Source organism: Pistacia vera, unplaced genomic scaffold, assembly GCF_008641045.1.
Source record: "Pistacia vera cultivar Batoury unplaced genomic scaffold, PisVer_v2 Contig218, whole genome shotgun sequence".
NCBI lineage: Eukaryota > Viridiplantae > Streptophyta > Magnoliopsida > Sapindales > Anacardiaceae > Pistacia > Pistacia vera.
In genome coordinates, this window is record NW_022196022.1 from 462329 (window position 1) to 481406 (window position 19078).

The following is a 19078-nucleotide window of genomic DNA, read 5'->3' on the forward strand; positions in this document are numbered from 1 at the left end:
CTCCCCCACCCAATCCTGTGATGCCCTCGTCACATGTGGGGCTCTCTACCTACCCATCCACCTCACTGTCGGTGGACCCACAATCACACGTGTACGCCCCTGCGTGGGCATTTGATGAGACATCGAAAGACGGATCGAGTCTACTCTAATACCACTTGTCACAGGCTGGGAGTTTCACACCCAAAAGACTAACCTATTAGGTGGAGGAACTCCTCTCATTTATAAGCCCAGGACCTCCCCGATACTCTTCTAATGTGGGATTTGTTACACTATTTACCATTCTCCCTTCTTCAGTTCTCTTATAGACTCTCCAGTTTCCACACAGTTGTTGTAATATTCTAAGAATATATGGATCCATCCGAGACAAAGACATCAAGCATGAAGGTTTGCCATGTAGTTGCCTTGCCTTATCCTAGTAGAGGCCACATCAATCCCCTAATGAACCTTTGCAAGCTGCTGGTTTCAAGATGCCCTGATATTCTTATCACCTTTGTTGTCACTGAAGAGTGGCTTGACTTCATGGGTTTCGAAACCAAGCCAAAAAACATCTAGTTTGCTACTGTGCCTAACGTAATTCCCTCTAAGCTTGTTCGTGCCAATAACTTTTTTGCCTTCCTGGAAGCTGTTTTCACAAAGATGGAAGCGTCATTTGAGAAGGTGTTGGATGAGGTTGAGTCTGCGTCCCCAGTAAGTACTATTATAGCTGATACTTTCATGCCTTGGGTTGTTGGCGTTGGCAAGCACAGAAACATTCATGTGGCTACGCTTTGGACAATGTCTGCATCCGTATTTTCTGTTTTCCATTATCGTGAGCTCTTAGACAAAAAGGGGCATTTCTTAGTTGAATTATCAGGTGCGTATATCAGATTTTCCCTGTTAATTTTCTCTTAATATCATTTAGATCACGATCTAATTTTCATTCAGTTCTATTTCCAAATAGTAAAGATATATGTTAACTTAAGAATTATTATAGTTATATGCTGACACATTTGGGAAGAATAGTATTAATCTATATATTAATATAATGCTGAAGCATACTGCTTCTTCTGACGCCACGTAGGATTGATATATGATCGCCATGTAGGATGTTGTTAATTGGTCCACGTGTTTGTATTTTATTGGGCTTACTATAATAGTCATGGTTTCAATTACCAGTAATAATTTCTCAAAACAATATTTTAAAGATATTCACTAAACATAACTATTTATCACAATCCCTTAATTATTGATATTCTACATATATACGTTTAATCTGAACATGATAATATTCATCAACCCTTCAGTTATCACAACAATTTAGTGGAAACTATGCACTAAATATGTTCAATAAATGTAACTATTTACGAGAAACAGTCTCTTGCTATTCTGCCTTTTCGCATTTTGTTGTTTCTAATATTTTAAAGATATTCACTAAATCTAACTATTTATCACAATCTCTTAACTATTGATATTCTACATATGTACAATTAATCTGAACACGATAATATTCATCAACCCTTCAGTTATCACATCAATTTAGTGGAAACTATGCACTAAATATGTTCAATAAATGTAACTATTTACAAGAAACAGTCTCTTGCTATTATGCCTTTTCGCATTTTGTTGTTCCTATATAAACATAACAAAATACAATTTGAAATATCACACGTCTTTGGATTAATATCTTTGCAGGATAGTTATGACAGTTTCAAATATTTTGTTTAAAGATATTAATCAATTGTGAGATGATTGGATATTGATTGTCAGGGTTTCTAGATTGTGGGAATGTTTTAATTTCAGAAGGGACAACGAGCTAATTAGTCTTGATATGATTCTTATTGATGAAGAGGTATTATGTATTTTTGTTAAATTATATAATTTTACCAACATTGAAATTGTGTAAGTTCCTTAACCTTTTTTTATTTGTAATTATTTTATAGCATGATGTGATGCATGGGACTATACCAAAAAATAGAGTTGTAAAATTTAAGAACCAAATTCATGAAGGCCATGTATATCTAATTAAAAATGTGAAGGTCATACCATGTGCTGTTACTTGCAAGCCTGTTGAAGGTGCTTATCGTTTACAATTTCTCATGAATACTTCCATCGAGGAGATCAAGGAAGTAACAGTTGCTATTCCAGAGTTTAAATTTCAATTTGTTGGCATCAATGATATGCAAAATAGAAAAAATGACACATCTTTGTTATCAGGTAAACCTTTTATTATTATTCATGTTGTACATCTATATTATCTACTGTAATTCTAAATACAATAAATGGTTTACAGATGTTATAGGTATTTTGAATGGAGTAGGTGAGATCGAAAAAATCGTATCAACAAACAATTATAAACGAGATATCATTTTGCAGATTGAACAATAAGTTCTTTTCTAAATATCGTAATAATGTGGTACAATTTGATTATCTTACATCGATGTTATTTTCAGGGAGACATTTAGAGTTTCATTATGGGAAGAAATTTTGAAAAAAATTGATGAGAGCTTGCTAATGGGAGATGAAAAATCAGTTGTCATAATTATCACATCAACAAACGTTAAAGAGTTTCAAGGTATTTTAGGCTTGTGATACTGGATAGAAATTTATAGTTTGATAATTCGTGATTTTAAATGTACAGGTAAGATATATCTTAATAGTACTTCGGGATCAAAAATTTATATCAATCTAGAAATTGACGAGGTCCATCTTTTGCAGAGAAAGTACGTGTTTTAGTAGTCTTTTCTGCAAATATTTTAAGAAATAATTATACAATTTATGTCTCATTTACTATACGATTTGCAGTAATGAAAATATTCCAGTTGTTAAATTGCAAAAGAGAAAGCTAAATGAGATATCGGTTGAGGAGGAGATGTTTCAAAATAGAGTATCTTTGAAATATCTTACCAGCCTTATGTGGTATAACTGGGATTAGATTACAGAATATACAACAAAGGCAAAAATAATTGGAGTCAATGGCAGATTTGGTTGGTGTTACTTATCTTGCAGTGTTTGTAAGAAGAAAATTCTTGATATGAACAATAGCAATTTCTACTGTGTTAAATGCAACAAGGAAATAAAATTTCCACAAATGAGGTGAATCAGTTTTTATTGAAAATTAAATAATTGTTGTAAGACAATGCATTATAACGTTAACATTTGATACTTATTAATGAATATTGTTTGTTATATCATGTATAAAGTTGATATTGCAGTCACAGATGGCACTGTTGAAGCAGCTTTTATAATGTTTGATTTAGTATGCCAGAAATTGGTTGGATTGTCATGTTCCCAGTTATTGAAAACCCAAGAAAACAATCATGAAAGAATTCCAGATGTTGTAAATGCTTTTTGTGGAAAGACTTTTGTTTTCAAAATTAAGTTGTCAGAAACTAATTTGAAACAAGGATATGAGACTTATACTGTATTAAAAAATTTTCCAGTCAATGATGAACTAGAAAATGATTACAAGCTACAACAATTGGAAAAGGTCAGTATATTTTATTTTTTATTTTAAGTAACACATTTTTAAAAATTCAAATGATAGCAATAATTGCTTGACATTAACATGCTATTAATAGTTTATACAAAAATTACAGGCAGTTGAAGAGGAAGATGGAAAGGATTCATCAACAGCAGATCCGATTCAACATCAGGCTTTAACACCAAAAATTACTGACAAAACATCAACTACCAAATCATCTGTCGAAGAACAAGAACAATGCAATCTTCTAATTCAGGTACCTCAAACATAAGTAAAGAAAAGGGTGAAGGAATAGAACACCAAGAGACAGAATACAGTGAACAGGCAAAAAATATTATTGATGAACCTTCAGCTGTTGGTAAGAGATATCAAAGCTCTAAAAGGAAAAAAATTGAGATTTTGAGAAAATTGTTGTTCTTTTCTTCTTTTCTTGTGTTTTTAAATATTATCATGTAATATTTATTACTAACTAACACAAAGTAGATATTCGTATCTATTTTTAGCAACATGTTTTTTGGAAGAATACAAAATTTCAATTGTTAGTGCAACATAAATATTTACAAACAATTTAAAAAATACAAAGCAATTAATAGGTTTTTCCTGTGAACTTTATATAAGTTAATGTTTCAAAGATTATTGACATTAGCAGAGATACTGTCTTCAGCACAATTAAAAGTTGACTACCTCTTTTTTTTCAGATAAATTATGTAACAAATTGTTAATATATCCACATATATATAGGATTCAAAGCAACGAATCCTTTAAGTGATACAATGCATCTCATCGAATTCACGAAATTCAACAATACACCTTATCAATATATTAATGCTTGCATTTATTCATGCATATTAATTATAATGAATATTATCTATATATATCTACCCTTTCACGTTCTGTACCCCTCCACATTCAATTGGACAGAAACAATGAAAGATAACGTATAATCATAAAACATTTATCATGAATGTGAAGAGTTTCTCTTGATCTAATTTAATAATAATAAAACAGTTAACATCTACAAAACATTGAATATATCTGTTAGTAATAATACAAAATAGTATAAACCAATAACATGCAAACACTTGCAGCAATTATAGCGTAAACCAATAACATGCTGACACTTGGTTTTCGGGTTTGATAAACATGTCTGTCACAATATCAGCAGCTTGATCTCTCTGTCTTTCTGTTTTTGCAAGAGCAGATGTAAGTCTGCATTTTCATCTAGTAATTCTTTTTCCTGTTTCTTAAGGACATCAAGCTGTTCCTCGGCTCTTACACAAGATTTTCCAACAACTTTTAAAATCTCCTGTTTGTCTTTTAATTCATTTACAGTTTCTTCAATTCTTTTTTGTAACAAAATTATGTCCCTAGTATACTTTTCCTTCTCAAGTTCTAGAATCCTTTGATTTCTTTCTAATCGTGCAATCACATTGGGTGAATCTAGCCATCGTTGCTTTATTTCTAAGAACCCTAAGAAACCTTGTCAACATAAATATTATATTGTAATTAGAAGACAAGTAAATAATTAGAAACCTATAAATAAAAAATGACGTAACAGACTCCACTCCATAACACTTTGAACTATTAATATCATTATGCTTTCAACATCAACTTTCATAAACTAAAAAGTCTAAGAAACCTAGTGAGCAGAGATATTATACGATGCGTACAAAACAAGTAAATAATCGAAAGCCTGTAAATAACAATAGTATAACAGACTCTATCTCTATAAACACTTTGATACTATCATACAGTATTAAATGTATATACTAAACAATATAATAACCAGGAATTGCACTATAAAATGGACAACTATATTGACTAATTATAGCAATAACGGAATTAATTTCAAACAAAAATAACCTAACAAACTGCACCCCATAAACACTTTGAACTGTTTATATTATAATGCTTTCAACTTCAACCTTTCAGTTACCATGAGTAACCATTCAAAATAATAATTTAATTGTATTGATTAAATCATGACATAACAAACTATTAAATGCATATTTTTGTGCTCACAATTTAACTGTCATAAATTTTTCTGTTTTTTAATTCAAACATGAGAGGAATACAAATGAATCTGCAATTCATTGAGGGTCAACTTGGAAAAATGAGGCAATTTTAGATTGACTTTCCAAAGTGAATTAGTTAGGTGGACAAGAAAGCAAGGAAGAAGGGGTAAATATATACTAATATTAGTAATAATTAACTGAATGTGAAGGGGTACAGATATATTAATATTAAAATTAATTAATAATAATAATTAATATGCATGACAATATGTTTTGTTTGATGAATTTAGTCTGATTCATTGTTTATATCTATATAATTCTGAAGCACTTGATATTTGATTGCCACATAGGATCTCAAAAGCTCTATAATTGCTACAAGTGTCTACATGTTATTGGTTTAAGCTATTTGGTATTATTAATAACATATATCTATATAACAAGATACATTCAATGTTTGTTGGATGTGTTTAATTAGATAAATACACTTCACATTCACATTAAATGTTTTATGATTATATGTTTTATAATTAAAATTTAGTTTTATGATTATACGTTTTGTTCGATGAATTTAGTTTAATTCATTGTTTTTGTTTAATTGAATGTGAAGGCTAGGGGTAAAGATATGTTAATATTAGTAATAATTAACTGAATGTGAAGGGGTACAGATATATTAATATTAAAATTAATTAATAATAATAACTCATATGCATGATTATATGTTTTGTTTGATGAATTTAGTTTGATTCGTTGTTTTTGTTTAATTGAATGTGAAGGGGTTAAGATATATTAATAATAATAATAATAATAATTAATTGAATGTGAAAGGGTATAGAAATATTAATGGATTGATGAGGTATTATTTTGAATTTCATGAATGTGAAAAGATACATTGTATCAGTTAAATGACTCATTACTTTGAATCATATATATATGTTGATAGATTAACAGTTTGTTACATGATTTACCTGAATTGTACCAAGTATTTTAATTTTAATTTCAATGCTAATGTTAATATTTACTTGATATATATGAATGTGAAGTGACATATTTATTACCATTCATGAATTCGAAGAGGTAGTTTGTATTAAAAGCATAATTCATTAAATTGAAACTATGTATATGTCTATTATGTACTGATTTTTTGTGTGGTTTATCACAACAAATAGAGGTGTTTATGCTGAATTTATATAGTTATATAATTTCTCATGGATCATAATATTTGTTCACGATGCTTAAAATTACGTGGTGTCAAAGTTATTGTATTAGTTTGTCTATTTACAATAACTATAATTGTAAGTTTTCTTAATGTCTAAATGCAGTTGAAATTTTTTTTTTCTTGGTGCTTTTATGCAACCAGACTAAATTTAGTAACCCATTATTTTCTTTGAGTATAAACTCAAACTTCTTGCAGAAAGAGTTTTTCAAATAGAAATTTTTAAGTTTTTAGTGAACTTTTGCGTAGAACTTAAGTTTGGATTAAAACATATGTTGATGTTTGACAAATTCTTGGATATTCATATTCATATTTGGCTAATTTGACTAACCTCTTGACTTGAGGACGAACTAGGCTCCAGCATCAAGCTCTTTGGAGAATCAATGATGCCTATTTCATTATCAGTTTTTGATATATTCATGGAGCTTGGAACTACACTTCCCATCTTTCTCTTTGTGCTTGAGTAAGAGTTGTTCCATCTACAACAACAACTTATACACCACCTGTTGAGCAACCAGAAGTGGTCATTCCAAGTGTAGCCAGCCATTGCCCCACTCACAGGTACTTACTTTAAACCATTGTTTGTTTATGAAATTTCATATTATTACTGACTGAACGTAAATTGATTCAGTTTTGATTCCTTTATTATGCAGCCAACCTTTGGCAGTGATGGTCACAGTGGGCATTGATGGGGGTGACATTCGGAATAATTTAATGAACACTTCTTTTTTGGCGTAGAAACAGTATGAAACATTTTTATATATATTGTCCATTTATTTTGTTTTCCTGTGTCTTATAAACAATGTTACATTGCAAAATGTTTATCAATGAAGCATGTTTTATTATCAAAAAGCTGCAAACTTAAATTCTTAGATAGGTTATACATGTTTTTGTTGTGGACTCTGTAGCCAGTAATAGTTTGTGTTTTGTGACGAATAGAGTTTGTATTGGATGATGAAGGATGACAAGTTCTATTTTATTTTTGCTCATTTCATGGTGTTGGGCAACCTCTTCAAATGGTGAAAGATTAACTGTTGGACCTCAAAGCAATGGTTATATTCCATGTAGGAACTACTACTGACCATTTCAATCTTTCATCACTTGCATTTTATCAAATTAAAAGAGGAATGTGAAAGATTTGTACTACATACATTAATTGAATGCATGTGAATTATCCCTATTTTATCAACACCAATAAGCAGTAAACACAGGGATCAATTAACGACATCCTAAATGACAATCATGTAACGATTCTCAGCAATCTTTAAACATAAAAACCCGATTAAAAAAAATAAAAAAAACAATAACAAAATATTCTATTAATCAATATTTGACATATTTTTTTGTGAAACAATAACCGTTTATAATTTCTCAAAATATAAAAATTTGATAATAAAATAAAAATAATATAATAAATAAACCCACGCAAGGCGGCATGCCATCTAGTTATAATTATCACTACGACCAAGTTTTCAAATATACAGTAAGATTATTAAAGCTATTTATAACAAAGGCTCCTTAATTAATTAGCTAAGACATATATTAACACTGATTGCGCATTTAATTATCATTTCCGTGGTTAATTTGCATTTTATCTTGGGTTTTCAGAACGGGGAAACGAGCTTGTTGACTACATCCCGGGACTGACTTCAACAAGGGTAGCAGATCTTCCAACAATTTTGCTTGGAACTGGAAATGAAGCGCCAGACAAATTTTGAACTGGGCAATTGAACGTTTTTCAGGGGTGTCGAACGCACAATATCTTCTCTTCACTTCTGTCTACAAGCTTGAAGCTCCAGTGATTGACAATTTAAAAGCTCAATTCCCTTTTCCTGTGTACACGATTGGACCTACCATACCCTACTTTCAACTCATTGAAAAGTCGTCATTAGTAAGTGACTATTTTCAGTGGCTTGATTCCCAACCTAGTGGCTCAGTCTTGTATGTCTCGTTAGGAAGTTTTCGATCAGTTTCAAGTGCCCAAAGGGATGAATTTTGCTGGGGTGCGCAATAGTGGTGTTAGGTATTTGTGGGTGTCACGTGGTGACACTTCTGGATTTGAAGATGTCAGTGATGATGCGGGGACTGTAGTACCCTGGTGTGACCAATTGAGGGTATTGTGCCATTCTTCTATCGGAGGATTCTGGACACATTGCGGCTGGAATTCTACTGTTGAAGCTGTTTATGCCGGGGTTCCAATGCTTACTTTTCCAATAACTATGGATCAAGTTCCAAACAGTAAGCAAATTGTGAAGGATTGGAAGATTGGATGTAGAGTGAAGAAACAGGTTCAGAGTGATAAAAGTTTGGTGACCAGAGAAGAAATTTCAGAAATAGTGCAGAGGTTTATGGATTTGGATAATGGAGAGAGGAAGGAGATGAGGAAAAGGGCTAGAGAACTTCAAGAACTTTTTCGAGGAGCAGTTGCAGAAGGTGGATCACAATTAAGTAACATTGATGCTTTTCTTAAGGATATTTCACAAATCCACTCCAAACAAAGCAATTAAGTTGCCTACTGTGTACTTGGTCGGCTCTGATGATTTGTTTCCGATAACCATTTGATTCTTATACTCTGGTGGTCGTTAAAACCTAGTTACGTAAGAATAAATTATATATATATAGCGCCAGATCTCATAAAATTAATTTTCTGGGCCCTGGTAAAGTAGGCCAGGAAGTAACTTTCTCTGATCACTCAATAAGACGTACGTGCATCTCCAATCATGAGTAAATGCAAGCAAATGAGCAATTTTTTTGAAAGCTTTTATTGCAGCCTATCCGGCCAGCTTGCGCCGCCATGGCCCCCAAGTAAATCATCGACAAAAGGGTTACTTTTGTGCCCAACGAAAGAATCAAACCAGAAATTGTAAGTTATATCATTTAATAGTCCCTTTAGGTTGCCTTACGGCTAGGCTACCCATGGGTGGGCGTTGCCTCCACTTTTGGGGCCACTGACTTAAATTACTTATCCTAATATGAAGCTGCTAGTGGTTGGCAAGACCCGAGCTCAGTTGGTCTCGGGCTTTAGCCCTCAAGGATCGGGCCCTATTTGGTATCAATCTTTTTGGGACTGGACCCAATTTGGGATCAGTCCTTTTAGGATTGGGCCCAAATCATGAAAGACTGGTCCTTAAGGGACCGGACCAAGCACTGTTCCAGGCCCATGAGTTTTCATAAGGCTTAGTCCCAAGATCAGTCTGGGCTAGAATTTTTTTTTGTAAAATTATATTATAACTCTTGAATTTATTATGTATTTGATATATTATAGAAGGTTTTTGATAATTTTCAGGAAGTTTATGTAATTTTAAGGGTTTTTCAAAATAAACGGGCCTGGGCCTGATACCGGTCCCAGGCCGGTCCCTCATCCTTGGGCCTCGTAAGGACCGGTCCTGCCCGGGCCAAATTCCCACCTCTGGAAGCTACTCCTTTGAGGTCGTTTCTACGGAGTGCTGTATTAATATTCTGAGGATCCATCCCAAACAAAAACATCAAACATGAAAATCTTCCATTTAGTAGCCCTGCCTTTTCCTGGTAGAGGCCATATCGATCCCATGATGAACCTCTGCAAGCTACTCGTTTCAAGACGATACTTTTGTTGTCACTGACGAGTGGCTTTGCTTCATCGATTCCTAAACCAAGCCCGACAGCATCCCGTTCGCTACAGTGCCCAATGTAATACCCTCTGAGCTTGTACGTGGCAAGAATTTTCCTGGCTTCTTCGAATCTGTTTTCACAAAAATGGAAGCTCCTCTTGAGAAGCTACTGGACGAGGTTGAGTTTGAGACCCCGGGGACTGCTATTATAGCTGATTCTTACATGACTTAGGCTGTTGACGTTGGAAACCGTAGGAACATTCCTGTAGCTTCGCTTTGGCCAATGTCTGCATCTGAATTGTCAGTTTACCATCATATTGACCTCCTCGTTAAAAATGGGCATTTCCCGGTTGAACTTCCAGCCTCCAGGTGCCTTTTTGTTGAACACGAGCGTTTTTCATTTCAGTTTGAATCATAACCATGGGTAGATGAGCAAGAAACCTAGCGTACATTTTTCCCTTAAAAGTTGTGTCAAACTCATTCAATTAAAACTGGCTCCTGTCTGGTCTATAAAATCATGTGCATTGAGGACCATAACATGAGATTTTGTGCACATGCTGTCATCATGAGACTTAGTATAGAACAGTAACAAAACAATGTGTAGTATTCTCTTAATTTTAACCTAACGTAACATATTGATTTATTATGACATTAAAGCATCGAATCTAACAATTATGACATTAAAGTATCGAATCTATCAATTCTAAAATACAACAAAATGCGTAGTTGTTAGGGCCAAAAATCGTCTTGGGCTTGACGAGACCTAACAACGAAATAAACATGTCACGATCCAAAGCCTCAACCCAATCCCGATTGGGCTTACGCTTAAAATCACCTTGCGACTTACCCACTCCATGAGTTGGGCTATCCTATAAGTTAAGCTAAACTGTGTTTCAGCCCATTAGCCTGCAACAGTCTATAAATAGGAAATCAGAATCACATTCTATTTTCTCTTCTACTAAGATTCCAAATCTTACTCAAACTATTAAACTTAATATGATAAGTTCAAGAAATCTTATCTTTTTTATGATAGGGATAACCTCTCACAATAGGACTTAATGTCTTACTAAGATTTCAAATCTTATTTAAACTATTAAACTTAATCTAATAAGGTGAAGAAATCATATTTCTTTCTTGATAGGGATTATCTCCCAAAAAAGAGGACTCAGTGTCCTACTAGGACTCCAACCCCTTGGGTTTACTATAAAAACAGAGGCTTACCCTCTCATTAAGGGACAATCTCCCACAGTCAATCTACACTACTGAAAACCATCTATTTACTCCTAAGTTCTTGCTCCAAAGAGCCCGACACCTCCGCCGTAGTCCTAGCCTCCGACAAGACTCCTGGTAATTCTTCTTCTCCTTAATTCTTATTAAATCTCTTTCAGCCTTGTTGACTTGAGCGTCGGAGTGCCTACGGCAAACACCACCCCGGTGTTTTTCGGAAGCTTCACGCTTGCCCTTTCATGTGTGCAGGTCTAGCGGATTGTTAGTGGCCTCAATCTCACGGGATCAGACCCTATTTTCATAACGGTAGATTTTTTGCATCTACAGTAGTCAAGAATCAAGATCCTTTTTTTTATTTTCTCGAGGTATTTTAGTTTTCTAAGACCTTACAACTGACAAAAACTTTAATGGTTACTCCTATTAGTAAGTAAGAACTTTAATGGTTACTCCTATTAGTAACCAATCAGAGACTTGACTCAAGCAAGATTTTTTTTTTTTTTTTAAATGATTGAGGGTGTTCTGGCTAGGGATGAAAAAATCCTGTTGTTTGAACCGAACCAATTTTCGGTTTTAAAAATAAATTGAACCGAAATTGGTCCGATTTCGGTTATAAACCGAACCGAAAATTCGATTCGATTAACCGGTTTTTAAACCGGTTAATTAAAATTTATGATGGGCTGTCTTTTTCGGCCCAATTCTGTCACCATTATGGGTTGCAATTTTTTGGCCCAATTCAGCCCTTTTTATTTTTTTTTTTCCAGGTTTAATGACGTTGAAACACCAAGATCCAAAATCAAATTCTAACCAAATAACAATTCATTCTCAACTCCAAAATCATTATTCATTTATTGATGAAGTAACACAAAAAATTTGTAGTTCTAAATCATTCATTCTAAATTCTAACTAACAAATACATAGTCATCACCATCAGTACATATACAAGAATTAAAACCAAAATCTTCAATGTCAAACCCCAGATATGAAAACGTGAAAACACAAATTTGAAAACCCACTGGCAACAGACGACGACGGCGACTACGACAACGGTGACTGCAGCTGAGCGACGACGACGTGAGAATGCAGATCTGAAAACGGAGAGACAATGAGAGTCTGACAGAGAGTGAGAGACAGAGAATGAGACTGAGCGCGAGAGTGAGAGTGAGAGTAAGAGAGAATGAGACTGAGAAAACTGAAGGAGAAGAGATGGAGAAGAAGACGAAAAAAATGTGAAAAGTGAAAAGAAGAAAGGGAGAAGAAGAAGATGAGGGTGTTTGTCTAAGCTTATAAGCTGGTTAAACTTGTTTATAAGCTCTAAAATTAAGCTGACCTGTTTGTTTATAATTTTTTTGAACTTATAAGTTGAGTTTATAAGCTAAAAAAAATAAGTTGGGGGGGAGGTACCTTTTTTTTTTGGCTTATAAGCACTTTGCTTATAAGCTAGTTTGACCAAGTATATTACCACATTATCCTTGTTTAATTTTAAAATTCCATAGTATGACATTGTTTAATGTAGTACCTTTTTTAGTAATTTTATAATAAAATGTACTTATAAGCCATATTTTACCAAATACGTCAATTACTTATCAGTCACTTATAAGTACTTTAACCAAACACGTAATTACTTAAAATTTTAAATGCTTATAAGTTAATTTTAGCTTATGTTGCTTATAAGTTAATTTTCATAAGCTCAGACAAACACTCCTGAAGATGAAGATGAAAGAGAAAAGTAAAGGAGAAGATGATGATGAAAAAGGAAGTTGAAAGAGAGAAGTGACGGAGAAAGATGAAAGAGAAAAGTGAGGAGAAGATTGAAAACGATGGAAAAGATAGATGAAAGAGAAAGTGGCGGTGGGCTTAATTATAATAATATGTATTTTATTTTTGAAACCGGTTTTATATTTCGGTTTCAGTTAACTGGTTTAAAAATACTTATAAACCGAATCGGTTTATGAATTTTTTAAATCGAAAACCGAACCAGATTTTAGAAAAATCGAATTTTTGGTTTGGTTTTCGATCCGGTTTTCGGTTCGATTCAGTTTTCGGTCTTTTTTTTCACCTCTAGTTCTGGCCAGCTTATACGCATTTCAACTAATCTCTTAAGATCTTAGAACTATCAGCTGGGTAAGATCTCTAATGACTACCCTTGTTAGTAACCGAAAAAAGACTCGAACTAAGACATTTTGAGCAATACACTAAGAACCCCTTATCGAACCACTAACCACCTAGAGATAGTTTTATTCAAGATCCATTTTCTCTCGGGGAGATATATATATGTGTGTGTGTGTGTGTGTGTGAAATATTCTATTGGCATGGGTTATAGTAATTCATCTAATCAACAATAAGAAAATCATAGGATAAAGTTTTCCCAAGTATACAATAAATATATTATATAAATATGTAAATTTTTAGGTTCAACGCCCTTGATTTTTTATTTTTTAATTTTAAGCAAGGCTTCACTCCCATAGGATATACAAAATGCAGATGCATATAATTACAAATTTCTTTGATTGTGTCACATAATCTTGGTTTTTTAAGAACCTGGAGACGAGAAAGTGGACTACATCCCCGGACTTCCTTCAACAAGGGTAGCTGATCTGAAAGAAGTTTTGCATCTCTTCTTCACTTCCGTCTACAACCTCGAAGCTCAAGTCATAGACAAATTAAAAGCACGATTCCCTTTCCCCGTCTACCCAGTTGGACCTACCATACCCAACTTTCAACTCAAAGACCACAATTCTTCAATAACTACTAGTCTCAATGATCTCAACTAACTCCAGTGATTGGATTCTCAGCCCAGTGGCTCTGTCTTGTTCATCTCATTGGAATGTTTTCTATCAGTTTCAAATTTCAAATGGACGAGATTGTCGCGGGAGTGCTCAATAGTGGGATCAGGTATTTGTGGGTGGCTCGTGGGGACACTTCTAGGTTTCCAGATGGGAGGGCTGATATGGGGATTTTAGTGCCTTGGTGTGACCAATCGAGGGTGTTGTGCCATTCTTCCATCGGTGGATTTTGGACACACTGTGTTTTTTTTTTTTTTTTTTTTGGCATTTGGGGTTGTTTAGACAGCTTGTACACCTCAAATAGTTTTTGGAAGTCTTGAAATTTTTAATGACTATCCTTTATGAGTGGAATTTAGGATCTCTTAGAGATGTTTCTATTATAGTTCCAATGTCTACATTTCCAAAAATTTTGCGGATCAAATTCCACTTTTGGTCCAACTTCTTGCTTCAAAATCAGAATGCCGTATACGACAAGTTTACGTTGGCTTGGGGCCACCCAGTTAATATTTACGGTATTTACGCCAATTAATCTTCCGCAAGGAAGTCTTTTTCTTTTTGGTAACTGTGAGGCCGTCTCTTTGACCTACTCCTTAGAAAGGTCTCTTCTAGCTAGACTATCAAACTTCCACACAGTTTGCAGAAATAAAATTCTCAGAATCCATTGATCGCATATGGCTCAATCCCAAACCAAAACATCAAGCATGCAGATCTGCCACGTACTGGCCCTGCCTTATCCTGGTAGAGGCCATATCAATCCCATGATGAATCTCTGCAAGCTACTAGTTGCAAGACAACCTCATATTCTAATCACTTTTGTCGTCACTGAAGAGTGGCTTGGCTTCATCCGTTCCGAAACCAAGCCGGAGAACGTCCGGTTCGCCACTGTTCCCAATGTTATACCGTCTGAGCTCGATCGCGCCAAGGACTTTCCTGGCTTCTTGGAAGCTGTTTCCACAAAGATGGAAGCACCTTTTGAGAAGCTACTGGATGAGCTAGAGTTCCCAGTGTTTGCTATCGTAGCTGATTCTTACATGCGTTGGGCTGTTGATGTTGGTAACCGGGGAACATTCCGGTGGCTTCGCTTTGGCCAATGTCTGCATCTGTATTTTCAGTTTTTCATCATCATGAGCTCCTTCTTAAAAATGGGCATTTCCCAGTTGAACTTTCAGGTGCGTATAAACTATATATTTTTTATGATTTTTTCACTTCAGTTTGAGTTTACAGATTAGAAAAGATGAGAGCAAGAACGTAACATTTTCTTCTCTTAAAACTAAAAATCATACAGAGCTGGAATGGTCCAGGGAAAAAATCAGTGCAATAATGATCATAGCATGGATTTATGTGCACTTGCTGTCATCTTTTACAACTGGGCTACGTCCGTATTGCAGAAGAAAAAGCAATTTACATATAATAATAATAACCATATATATGTATATATACTTTCTAGAGCAGATAGTATTTTCTTAATTTTAACCTAAAGGATATAAAATGCTTCTTGTGACAATTTAAAGGATAAAATAACTTCGAACAGGATATGCAGTCAAGATCATGATTCCTTTCCTCTAGGGATACTGTACAAACAAAGGTAGATAAATCAATGATGTTAATCTTCAACAGGCATTTAATAAATTAATTTCATTGGCTATAGCGATTTAATTTACTATATATTATCACACTCCAATTCCAACAAGTACTTGTGCACGAACATAGACAAAAATATTATTAATTGCCTATTAGCAAATTAATATGCACATCATGCGTGTATTAGTATTCAGTATGATGATGAAGTTAATTTCAATATAAACAGAGGTCGTCCATCTGTACTAAATACATATGCATGTAATTAAAAATTTCTTTGTTTGCATCTGATAATCTTGGGTTCTGAAGAGCGTGGAGAAGAGGTGATGGACTACGTCCCCGGACTTCCTTCAACAAGGGTAGCTGATCTTCCATCTGCCTTGTATGGAGGTGAAAGACAAGTTTTACATCGGGTCCTGGAGAGTGTTTCAGGGGTGTCAAAAGCACAGTATCTTTTCTTCACTTCAGTCTACAAGCTTGAAGCTCAAGTGATTGACAAATTAAGAGCGGAATTCCCTTTCCCCGTTTACCCAGTTGGATCTACCATACCCTACTTTCAACTCACAGACGACAACTCTTCACTAACTACAAGTCTCAATGGTCTTAACTACCTCAAGTGGCTGGATTCTCAGCCTAGTGGCTCAGTCTTGTACTTCTCATTGGGAAGTTTTCTATCAGTTTCCAGTGCCCAGATGGATGAAATTGTGGCTGGGGTTCGCAATAGTGGTGTTAGGTATTTGTGGGTAACTCGTGGTGACACTTCTAGGTTTAAAGATGGGGGGGATGATAAGGGGATTGCAGTGCCTTGGTGTGACCAACTGAGGGTGTTGTGCCATTCTTCCATCGGTGGATTTTGGACACATTGTGGTTGGAGTTCCACTCTTGAAGGGGTTTATGCTGGAGTTCCAATGCTTACTTTTCCAATATTTGCGGATCAAGTTCCAAATAGTAAGCAAATCGTAGAGGATTGGAAGATTGGATGGAGAGTAAAGAAAGAGGTTGCAAGTGAAAGTCTGGTGACAAGAGAAGAAATTTCAGAGCTAGTACAAAGGTTTATGGATATAAACAGTGGTGAGAAGAAGGAGATGAACAAAAGGGCTAGAAAACTTCAAGAAATTTGTGAAGTAGCAGTTGCAGAGGGTGGATCATCTATAACAAATATCGACGCTTTCCTTGATATTTCACAAAACCTCTCCAAATGAAGCAATTAAATTAATGTACCCCTATGATGATTGGTAGTCAGGCAACGTTCTTCTCTTGAAGTGGATTAGAACATTGTTTGGGACCTTTTTTGAATAATTAATTTATATACTTTTTTGTGATGGACCCACTGAGCAATTCCATTATGTGATGTGCTATGAAGTACTCCTAATTCAAATTGACCCAACTGTGATATATATATATATCTCAGCATGGTCTATTTTTGCCATTTTTCCGGTGAAAAGAGTCAAATTCAGAGAATTTAGCATCTGGGTATGCTTGATTAAAGGTGGGATTCGAATAAGTTTTCACAAAAAGTGGTCCATTTATTTGAAATTTGGTTGTGGGGTTGCTTCAGCTTTGTGTTTTTATCTCTTTATGTCTAGTTTCATTTTCTATGTAGACAATTCAGCTGCATTGAGAAATTATTGTGGGCAACATATGTCACTCTATCTTATGATGACTCAGCGGGGGACTTTATTCCAAGAAAAATACACAATTTCTAAGCATTTGACTTGTGGTTAGATGACAAAACCTTAGATTACAGACATATTCTATCACATTTATGACTTATCTAACCTATTAAACTTGTAGGATATTTGATGAATTTCGAAAATTAGTTGAGGTATGTACAAAATGACTTGATCATAAAAAAAAAAAAAAAAAAAAAATACAGTTTCCAACACACAATTTTTATTTTATTGTTTTCATATATAGACATAAAAGTAATTTTTGGAATTATTTTCGAAATGGGTACCCAAATGAATGGAAAACAGTATTGATATTACATTTATTTAAAATAATCTACTAGATTTCCAGGAAATTAATTAAACCATTTCAAATAAACTTGTTTGTCGGGTTAAGTTAATTTTTAATAAGAAAATATGTAGCACCATCTAGGAAATGATATATTTGGGTCATGGGCCTTTTTGCTTTCTTATGGGTCCACCAGATTATGTGGGAAAATTTCATATTCACCCCTAATTTTAGAAACTAATTCATCACCCACCCCTTTCTTCTCTCTCTCTCTCTCTCTCTTTTTTTTTTTTTTTTTTTTGGTAACTAGCGTAGTAACATGTCGTGCCACCTCAACTAATTTACAGTGTCCATTGAACACTCTACAAGTCCAATAGGTCAAGTAAATCACAAATGTAGTAGGTGACTACTTTGTGTGATTTGAACACAAGACTTATAGGTAACCTGCAATCTTGCCATCCGACCACAAATCAAGTGGTTACACCCCTTTCTTCTCTCATTAACTTTAACATCCCACTTTGAAAATTGAGAACCCTAACCCTAACCCTAACTTCCCCCCTTGTGACCCGATGGCAAACTTTTTAGCTATTGGGGTTAGTTATACCTAAAGGTCTTGCGTTCAAGTCGCGCGAAAGACAATTATTTACAATCCCCCCACCACCAAAAAAAAAAAAAAAAAACCCTAACCCTAACAATAATTAATATATGGGGGTTATAGTTAAATTTTATTCTAAATTATTTTGACCAATTGGTATTTTCTTTTATAATTTGGGACAACTAATGGATTTATTTGAAATTATATGAAGATGAAAAAGGCACTCAAAATTAGGCATGAGTACTTTGAAAATATAAGAAGGGTGATTACCAAAATGTGTCGTAACATAAGTTTTTATGGGTCATCTAATGGTGCCTCAAAACAAAGAATGGAATGCATGATATACTTTATATTTTCATAATATTAATGTTTGGTACAACAATATGAACGAGTGTAGTGGAGAAGCAAATCACGTGTAAACATAAATTTATTAAATTTTTTGGTCCTACTTTGTTTACATCCTGAAAAGCAAAATTCATGTGGCCTCCACTGTCCGGGCCAGCTTGCGCCGCCATGGTCCCCAAGTAAATAATGGACAAAGGGGTTACTTTTGTGCCCAGCAAAAGAATCAAACCAGACATTGTAAGTTATTTCATTTATAGTCCCTATACTTTGCCTTAGCGGCTAGGCTACCCATGGGTGAGCGTTGCCTCCACTTTTG

General features: G+C 34.4%; 3 pseudogenes; all 3 read left to right on the top strand.

Moving 5' to 3' along the window:
* Positions 1 to 348: 348 nt before the first annotated feature.
* LOC116130187 lies at positions 349 to 9426 on the top strand (annotated as a pseudogene).
* A 753-nt stretch (positions 9427 to 10179) lies between these two features.
* LOC116130188 lies at positions 10180 to 14671 on the top strand (annotated as a pseudogene).
* A 199-nt stretch (positions 14672 to 14870) lies between these two features.
* On the top strand, positions 14871 to 17458 carry LOC116130167 (annotated as a pseudogene).
* The last annotated feature ends 1620 nt before the right edge of the window (positions 17459 to 19078 follow it).